General features: G+C 41.1%; 1 long non-coding RNA gene across 1 annotated transcript; it reads left to right on the top strand.

Annotated features, from left to right (window-relative positions):
- Positions 1-443: 443 nt before the first annotated feature.
- Positions 444-8,265, top strand: LOC124286229. The gene is made up of 2 exons (XR_006900989.1): positions 444-601; positions 6,880-8,265. It is a non-coding gene; the product is annotated as an uncharacterized LOC124286229 (long non-coding RNA).
- The last annotated feature ends 1,687 nt before the right edge of the window (positions 8,266-9,952 follow it).

Genomic DNA, 9,952 nt, shown 5'->3' with positions numbered 1-9,952 from the left:
TCACCTGTAAATGTTCACTTCACGGTTTGAATAAAACTGATATTAATATCTCATTAGCATAAAACTTAATCATCACGGTTAACGTTCTAATGTATAAATGAGCATCATATATAATTAGCTATGATGTGTATTTATAGCATGTATGATATAACCCGAATATAAACTCAAATCAGTGCCCAGATCTCGTTAAACACCCATGTACATTTCACTCAAATAGCTTACCCGTGTTCATTTCATAACATGCTGATCAATTTACATTAAACCCTCACGTTAACTATACACCAACATACCCAGTCACTCGTGCATATGACAAGTATTTGTTGTACATTTCAATCATTCAAATGCCTGTTACGCCCGTATATACAATCAACATCGATTTTACCAACACGCGCAAAGCTCCGCTACCCTAATACAATCAGGTGGCTTTGAGCGCTTGACGAGAGTCGTGTTGGGACAAGCTTCTTCAAGGTAAGGGTATATAAGGAACTGGCGTTACTAAGCGATCACACTCACAATACAATCTTGGACGGCTCTTCGAGAGTGCTGAAGACGCTGTTGCACCCCTCCCCTTTGGGGTAGGGTATTGCACCCAGTGTGACAGGTAAGTCTTCTTCGTTCGACGGCTGGGAGCCGAATGGGGTTTGTTAAGGCGGGGCACGGGAATAAGCGGGTTGGTTAACGTCTCATACATACGAATATCAGTGCTGTTTAAATAGGGTTCATGATGCTTTTTTAGATATCTGTACACGATGAATCACATGTATTTTGTTATTAAGAAAACATGTTTTTTCTCGCTTTTCTTTATGATTCAGGTCGAGTCGAATTATAGACGTATAAATATTTTGAGATATTTCTATGTGAGCACGATTTCCAATTATGATCCATATTTTGACAAGCCTTTAGGAAAAGACGCCAGCGGTATGACTTCAATGAATTGATATCATTCTCTGTCATCTATTAGGAATATCCAGCCATATTGTTATATCGTATGTTTAATTGAATCGTCCAACCGGCACAGCCTACACGCTTACCCGATTTTGACAGCAATTTACTTCATAGATAATTGCATATTCGTTTACGTTTGAACAACTCTGAAATATTTTAATGATATCATTAACGACAGACATAACGAAACAAACGCGTATACTGCGTACCGCCAGCGATAACAAACCCAGAAACTCAAAACATTTAGACGTATACAACGACAATTATTTTTTCTGGTTTAAGGGGAAAATTTAATCAGTTAAAAAAACATCGTAAATTAAAGGTATAATTATGCTTTTCAAATTTCAGTACTTTACGTCAAGTAAGTCGTATTAAATGTTCTGCATTGTGACCGCGATTGCAGAATGATTTAATTAAATATCGACAAAACTCCTTTCCATCGTTCTATTTGAAAACCGCGACATTCTCAATATCTACCAGGCGTGATGTTGTCACGCTACCCGAGGCGATATACGTGACGTTGTTCAATTGTCACATCAATATAGCTTCTGTTCAGGTAGTTAAAGCTGGTTGACTGTTTTCCACCTGCAAACTTCTCTGTTAATTATCTCATAATAATTTATATCTATTTGTTCAAAAGTCGTGAACCTATACGTGAACGAGACACATTCACGGAACGAGCCATACCCTTGCCTTTGAAGGCGCGAGGGTTTGTCTGTGAACTCTGTGTAGTCTTGTAACACGTTCTCATAACTTCGCTCACGTTCCGTCTAGCTAGTACAATATATAAGGCTCGTTAATCTTCCGGACAGCTATGTGTGTTTAGTTTTACTCGTTGCTAAGCAGCCAGACCTGTCGCGCTGCAATGACCAGATTGTCTCCCTTGAACATGCAAGTCTGAGACGACAATGCTTGGTTGCAGAAATGGTCGCGTTTTACTTTCCCCTCCTGGGTTCCCTAGCAACCATTGACGTTTCGGACTTTAGTTTCTTTGACATAAATAGCTTTGTTTAGTTTCTCTTTGTAACAGCATGTCTGACTGTGGGGTCGATACGAAAGTTTATTGTAGTCGGAGGAGATTGTTGACTAAGCGTTTCGTTAGACCCTTCCATGCAGTACTTGTTGGTAGTAGCTTAAGGCAGGGATTTAAACACACAAAAAACGTGATGTGCCCGTTTCGTCATCATTCAACTGATTAGAAATCGATAATTGCATGTAAAGTCACCTCATCATGATTTGAACCTCTTTCATACAAACATTTGATGGTCAATGTATTTTTGCACTCTAACGTCAAATTCGTGTCACATTAATGTTCAGTCGCACTTTGGGCTCGGGACCAGTCGCCGCATTACTTTGACGGAGCATTAATTTCAAACTTTACAGTATTCACACAAACAACTGTTTAATTTCCTGGGTGACACAACCCATTGATATAAACTCAGTGAACCTATCTTAACTATCGCTGTTAAAAAATGAATAAGATAAGAAGAAAGTATTTCATTAAGATCATAAAATGGGAAATGAATGGATAGTTGGGTCAGAGAGAAAATGAAAGGTTTATACCCCTAGCAACTGGGTTGAATCACAAGCACAGTTACCGTGATGTACCCTTCTTATTAAATGGAAGTATTTCTGATATATCGAACTCAAAATAGTATTTACCCCTTTAGAAATGCAATAATGATAGTATATTTTGACCGCTATTGTGACTTCCAGCGAGATTCGAAAAGCAATCGCATTTGAACGGTGGTGTGCTCTAGTTCGGGAAGGTCCAGGCACCTTGAATGGATATATATTTAGCGGGCTACCTGAACTGCAGGTATGTGCCTGTGATATATAGCTTTATTATGTCTATATCGGAACTTAATAACCTATTGGTGATCAATCGTCCCAATACAGGCATAGATGGATTTACCGTTAGGTTCTAGCGTACCTGTTTTGCGCGAGACACGTTTGTGCTTGAGGACGATATTGGGTAGGTTCATAGTGAAGGTCGAGAAGGGCGTGAGTTCATAGTTGTGCATTTCATGACCCCAAACGCATAATAATTAGATACAGTAAAATTACGTATGTGTCGAACACGTTTATAACTGAACTGTGTGATGTATCCAACTGTTTTGGGCCTGGATATGTACTGAATATGTTAGTCGAAATGTGTATATCGAACTATGGTTGTAACGAACGGTTATATAATTAATGCTCCGTTGAGTTCGCTTCAACCGTAGTTTACCGTTAAAAGTTCGAGACTCCCCGGCTGTGCCTACTCGACTTATAGTGAGTGAGTTTTACGCCGCTTTTAGCAATATTCCAGCAATATCACGGCGGGGAACGTCAAATATGGGCTTCACACATTGTACCTATGTAGGGAATCGAACCCGGGCCTACGGCGTGACGAGCGAACGCATTAACCACTAGGCTACCCCACCGCCCCACTCGATTTGTAAATAACCCAGTTTCCGTTGGACACGGAGTGGTCGATAGCAAGAGCAGCCGTCCTCATTACCGAGGTATGACGTCACACGGCCAGGTCAAACATTGTCACATTCTAGTCGTCTGTCGGCGACTGCGACAAGCGTAGAGCTGTCGTAAAATGTCACTTCGACATATCAGGAGTAGTGCCTTGAGAGCGTCGAATGTTCTGCATAAAAGGATAGATTGATTGGACGCCATGCATAATCTGATTGTAGAATTTGTGTTTGCACTACCAAACACTCGTTCGCTTTGCCTACAAGAGGTCATGACGTCGTGTGAAATACCGTTTATTTTGACTACATAGATTCTAATGTCGTTGTCCAATCTATGTCGAAACGTCGCCTCCACAGAATAAAAGCAGTTGTTTATCCATAATAATTGTCATTATTATTCATCAACTCAACTTCTGAAATGCCCATCAAAGAAGAGGTCATGACGTCGTATAAAATACCGTTTGTATTGTCTACAAGACGTCATGACGTCGTATAAAATACCGTTTGTATTGTCTACAAGACGTCATGACGTCGTATAAAATACCGTTTGTATTGTCTACAAGAGGTCATGACGTCGTAAAACGTTATTTTGTCTACGTCATAACGTCGTATAAAATACCGTTTGTTATGTCTACAAGAGGTCATGACGTCGTATAAAATACCGTTTGTTTTGTCTACAAGACATCATGGCGTCGTAAAAATTACCGTTTGTTTTGTTTACAAGACGTCATCACGTGGTATAAAATACCGTTATCTGCAGTGAAAACGATTTCAACCAAATCATTACATATACGGAATATATACTGCTGATAACAAGGCGACCTATGAACTGAGTGTTGAAATGTTACTCTTGGCTACTCAGTGCGAGTTAGTGAGCTTATGTTTTACGGCGCTTTTAGCAATATTCCAGCATTTTATCACGGCGGGGGACACCAGGAATTAGCTTCACACATTGTACCCATTTGGGGAATCGAACCTGGGTCTTGAGCGAACGTTTAACCACCAGGTTTCTCCACCGCCCAATCTTCACAAGAAAGCGTCTGATTGGAATAGTAAAGATGGCGACGGGCGCCTCGCTGTTGTGGGTACACCAGACACTTTGTCGCATTTGAAGAGTAGCATACCAGTCTCTTTCTTGGTGACAGTGAAACAAGCGTTGACTTTTCCATACTTACATACATACAGCTTACATTTACCTTACAAACAGTAAACACGGTATCCCAGTCAAGGAGGTGTATAGTGGAACATGAATCAGGGCCGCACGAACCGCCTATTGAAACCAGTTTACATGACACGAGAGTAGGCGAGGGCACGAGAGAGGATTCTTGTGTATTTCAAAGTATACACAACTTCGACAGGTTGTCAATATCGAGGCGAAAACGTGTCGAGGAATTGAGCCCTTTTCTCCCCTGTCGGGCCTCGCCCAGCACGACCCTCCCGTACAGAATTATGGCGTTTGAGTGTTCGAGTTCGTCAAGTCATTACCCACAGATGACAATTGTTCTTTGACACATTCTATATGTTTCACTTGACATTCCTATAGATATACTACTCGAAAAATGTTAACGACAACTGAATGTTTTTGTAGTCATGCCAGATTATCTATAGTAATATGAAAGGCTAGGGTTGTCCTTAACTATTTTTGAGCAGTATACCAGACACAATGACGTATTGCCACTTTGACAGCATAAACGGAATTAAAGCACATAATGAAGAATGCAGTTAGTCCTAATATATAATACACCTTTAACAAATGTTTCGTCAATGACATGATGAAAAATTAAACAACAAATCTTCACCCGTTTTAAATCCTACAATGTAAAGTCTTACTGTGACTCACACCGTTCAAAACGCCCCTCATATCGGAGCCCTTAAATCGCTCCCACCCTAGCGACCCTTTAAGAGCGGTGTTAGGCACCCACCCGAGAACCTCTATCTGCTAAGGGGGTTTACACGGCTGGGTGAACTGGTCGCCGGGTACAGAGATGCTTGACGGGTATATATTTCTCGGTTATTTATATTCCGGGTAGCGCTGGTGGCATAACGGTAGACTCAAGACTGTTATAGTACTCCGCGACAGCGGGGCGTGATTACTCGCCCGCCGCACGAGAGATGAGGGTTATAAAGGGATGCGATCGGCTTGTGCATTAGTCTGGGACGGTGGTTGGCATAAGATTGGTCTGTCTTTGCGGGAGTTTGTGTCTGTGAGTATTGTACGATTTCTGTGTTACTTATTAAGGTATTATTATTTGCTAGGAAGGTAAATATACGATTAACCAGATCTGAGGGATAACACGCTCAGATTACTTCATGATGTGCTGTTTAATGATATATAAAGTGTACATATATCATATATATCATATCATTATATATCATGCACCATCGTAATTATGTATTTCGCAGGCGTGTGGTTAGGGGGATCTTGGTGATTGTTTGATATGGGACACGCGTCGACTTCAATATATTGCCTAGTTAGGGCTAGCTTGTAAAACCTACTGGCCCCAAACGAGTGGTATAACACATCGTGCGGCATGTCATCTGTTACGCTGAACGGTAATGCCGATGGACAACAAAAACACTTACTTTTTAATACATTGGTGGGTTTTTTTGTAGTTGCGGGTGCTACCGTCAGAGGGGGACACCTTTTCGATAAAACACCTGGTGTCATCACTGATTTTTTGTGATCTATTCATATAATTGTCATGACGATTTTGACTCTAAGACCCAGTGAAATGTCTTTCGACAGATAATCGAGATTATTCTCTGTCCTTGGCGTACTGTATGTCAAAGGTTATTGGCTGAAATTGAGGTTCAGAATGAGGTTTTTGTTCAAATTTGCGGTTGAGATACATGTGTGGAGTTGAAATGAGCAGTTGCAGTTGATGTATGGGGGGTTTGAATACAGCTGGAGTTGAGGTTTAGAGATGAAGTTGATGTTTTATGCTGCGATTGAGGTTCCGACCTGGGGTTGAGGTATGGGCTGGGGTTGAGGTTAACGTCTGGAGTTGAGCTGTGCTGTTTCAGTTGATGTACAGAGGGTTTGAATACAGCTGGGGTCGAGGTTTAGAGATGAAGTTGAGGTTTAATGCAGCTAATGAGGTTCAGATCTGGGGTTGTGGTTTGGAGCTGGAGTTGAGGTTTACAGCTGATGTTGAGGTTTTATGCTGCAAATGAGCTTCAGATATGAGACTGAGGTATGGGCTGGGGTTGAGGTTGCAGGTTATGGTTGAAGTTGAGGTTTGGTGCTCAGATTACATTTTGCAGCCGGGATTTAGTGTTGAATGTGAGTTTTGCGTCAGTGAATGATATGATATGTTCCGCAGAGATATGAGCATATTTGTAGATTTGTGAAAGATGAGGGAGTAATCATGCAACGTTGGAGCTTAATACTAGCAATGGAACTTCCCCCCAGTATAATAAATCTTCTAGTTAGTTCTGAGTATGCTAAATTCCCTCTTTTATGTTTCAGACACGAAGGAGAATCCACGTCCAAGATGGCGGTGGGTGTCACGTGACCACGTAGGTCACTCCCAAACGTCCATCATGCTACACAACTGCCAAACATCAACGACGATCACGTACATGGTGACGTCTTTTCATCTCATAGCTGAATGTCTCAACGTCACCTAGTTGCTACCGCAACGGCGACGCCTCCATCGTATCTATGAAGTCAACACGTCATCGACTCCTGTCTCTCGAAGTCATAGGTCCATAAGATCATCGCCCAACCTGGACCCATTCCTGCGATTCGATGTCACTCCATCACTTTGAAGTCAGAGGTCAAGGTCACCAAATGACCTTGACATATTCCTGCTCTCCGATGTTTGAGAACTTTTTGTGTATTTTGTGAAAGCTATCGATGACCATTTATCAGAGGTCACGACAGAGGTCAAGGTCATCGATGTAGGCCAAAAGGACATGAGTTTAATCACAATCTGAGAAGCTTTGGTGACAAGAAAGCGAAACATACTGACGAACAATTCTTTACAGTATAACGAAACGGAAGGACAGTAGTCATCATGACGTCATCAAAATAACATTTAACTGTTCGTCTCTTTAAACTCACAGCGCAAATTTAGATATTGTAAATTCTCCCAACTGTGACAGATATGACAATAATGAATGACTATACTACTAAATAAGTTTCACTTCAAACATATCTCATAGGCATTACATCCTAACTTTTAAATGTCATTCAAAACGTGTCAATTTCATACAGATACTTGTCCATTTCACAGTATTGTAAACCGATCCAGTATTTACCACAGCGGTTACGTATTCACATTTTGTTGGACTCATTGTTAATTTCATTTTCCATACAGTCACCGTGTACTTGATCTGACATATATCTACTAACATTGTATCTACTAACATATGAGGGACCGTTCCATTGGTCCCATTCCTTATCCAAACCGTCCAAAACTGTACATAAATGAATATATTCAACTATTTATTGTAGGTACAGATTAATACGTCATCATGTGATACGAGGTATTGAAACCCAACCGCAGACGAAACGAACTTTGGGCCTATCTGTTTTTAAAAATTACACGCAGAAATTCTCTGACAAAGTGCCATTTTTTTAGTGAAAATGTTTTACTTTCGATTTTAATTTAACTGTGGTTGACAGTTTCTCGTATCACGTGACCATAGCGTGATGTACATATGCTTTGTAAATATGCTTATAAATTAATATATATTTTTGTATGTTTATTTTTTTATCAAATCTGTGAGTTATTTATAACTTTTGGCTGTATGTGGAAAAGTTCGTCATTGATACTCTCCGCTGTCATATATGCTGTTGTCTGTGATATTTGTAAAATATGTATTTTATTAATAAAAGTGTGAATAGATAGAAAGGTTCTTCTTTGTTGAAATAATTCAAGAAATCTATGACAGTGTATGGAACACTTGAAATTTGGATATGCTGTAGTGAGTGAGTGGATTTCGTTTTAAGCCGAAATGGGTTTCACACATTGTGCCCATGTGGGGAATCGAACCCGGGCCTTTGGTAATACGACCGAACGCTTTAAACGCTGGGTTACCTCACCGCCCCTGATGTCTGGGTCGGATGCGTTGATGTTTGCAGGGCCGACCCTACCACGAGACGGGTTTTCCCTCATGAAGGGTTTAGGGAAAGGCCGTTGTCTCTCCCAACAACCAGACTTCCACTTGGCTACACTTTATGGCGTAACATATGGTGCCCGGACAGGGAATCGAACCCCAGTCTACAGCGAGATGAGATAGAGTGAGTGAGTGAGTTGGGCTTTACGCCGCTTTTAGCAATACTCCAGCAACATCACGGCGGGGGACACCATAAATGGGCTTCATACATTGTGCCCATGTGGGGATTCGAACCCGGGTCTTCAGCGTGACGAGCCGACGCTTTAACCATTAGGTTACCCCACCGCCCCGATGAGATAGAGATATGAATAACCTGGGTTTTTTAAAGTATTGAAAGATCATCACTGTTCTTGTGTTAGGTCTTATACACTATCGAACATCGCTGTTATTGAATCTGATGTTATGCCTCCACAACATTTAAAAACAACCATGTGCCCTTTGTAAATATCTATGGGGGTTTGGGAGAAGACTGAAGGTTAAATCATTCGCTCGTCACTCCGAAAGTCCGAGTTCGATTCCCCACATTGGTAAAATGAACGAAGCCCATTTCTGGTGTCCTCCGTCATGATATTGCTGGCTGCAATATTTCTATAAGCGGTGCCAACAGGTACTGACTTCATCATTCATTCACGCACACACGCACGCACACGCACACATGACGCACTCCCACCTATAGACCCACCCACTCACTTACTCACCCATCCACTCACTCACTCTGATGAACGTCTTTGGTGCCATCGATACCTGATGACAGTTGAGTACAAGAACAGCTTTAGATTTTGTTGTAGCAAGTAACCGTCATATTATATGATGCAAAGACAACATTTTTACTGTCAGCACTTTGAAAGGAATAGTTGTCAAAGTTAAAATGCAAAACATGCAATCGGATAATCGATTTCAGTTTGTGCGTATCAAAACCAACATTCTTTCTTCAGGAAACCAACACCGTTAAAAACGTGGCTAATGCAAAGACAAGTGGCTAAAGACAAATGGAAGCTCTGCTTCACAGATTTCCTTTCGTAAGCTTATATACTACAGAGCCCTAATGCAAAGACAAGTGGCTAAAGACAAATGGAAGCTCTGCTTCACAGATTTCCTTTCGTAAGCTTATATACTACAGAGCCCTAATGCAAAGACAAGTGGCTAAAGACAAATGGAAGCTCTGCTTCACAGATTTCCTTTCGTAAGCTTATATACTACAGAGCCCTAATGCAAAGACAAGTGGCTAAAGACAAATGGAAGCTCTGCTTCACAGATTTCCTTTCGTAAGCTTATATACTACAGAGCCCTAATGCAAAGACAAGTGGCTAAAGACAAGTGGAAGCTCTGTTTCACAGATTTCCTTTCGTAAGTTTATATACTACAGAGCCCTAATGCAAAGACAAGTGGCTAAAGACAAATGGAAGCTCTGCTTCACA

Source organism: Haliotis rubra, unplaced genomic scaffold (genome assembly GCF_003918875.1).
Source record: "Haliotis rubra isolate DU_JTF1 unplaced genomic scaffold, ASM391887v1 Scf379, whole genome shotgun sequence".
NCBI lineage: Eukaryota > Metazoa > Mollusca > Gastropoda > Lepetellida > Haliotidae > Haliotis > Haliotis rubra.
Note: the sequence above shows the minus strand (reverse complement) of the source record. Positions and strands in the feature narration are given on the sequence as shown.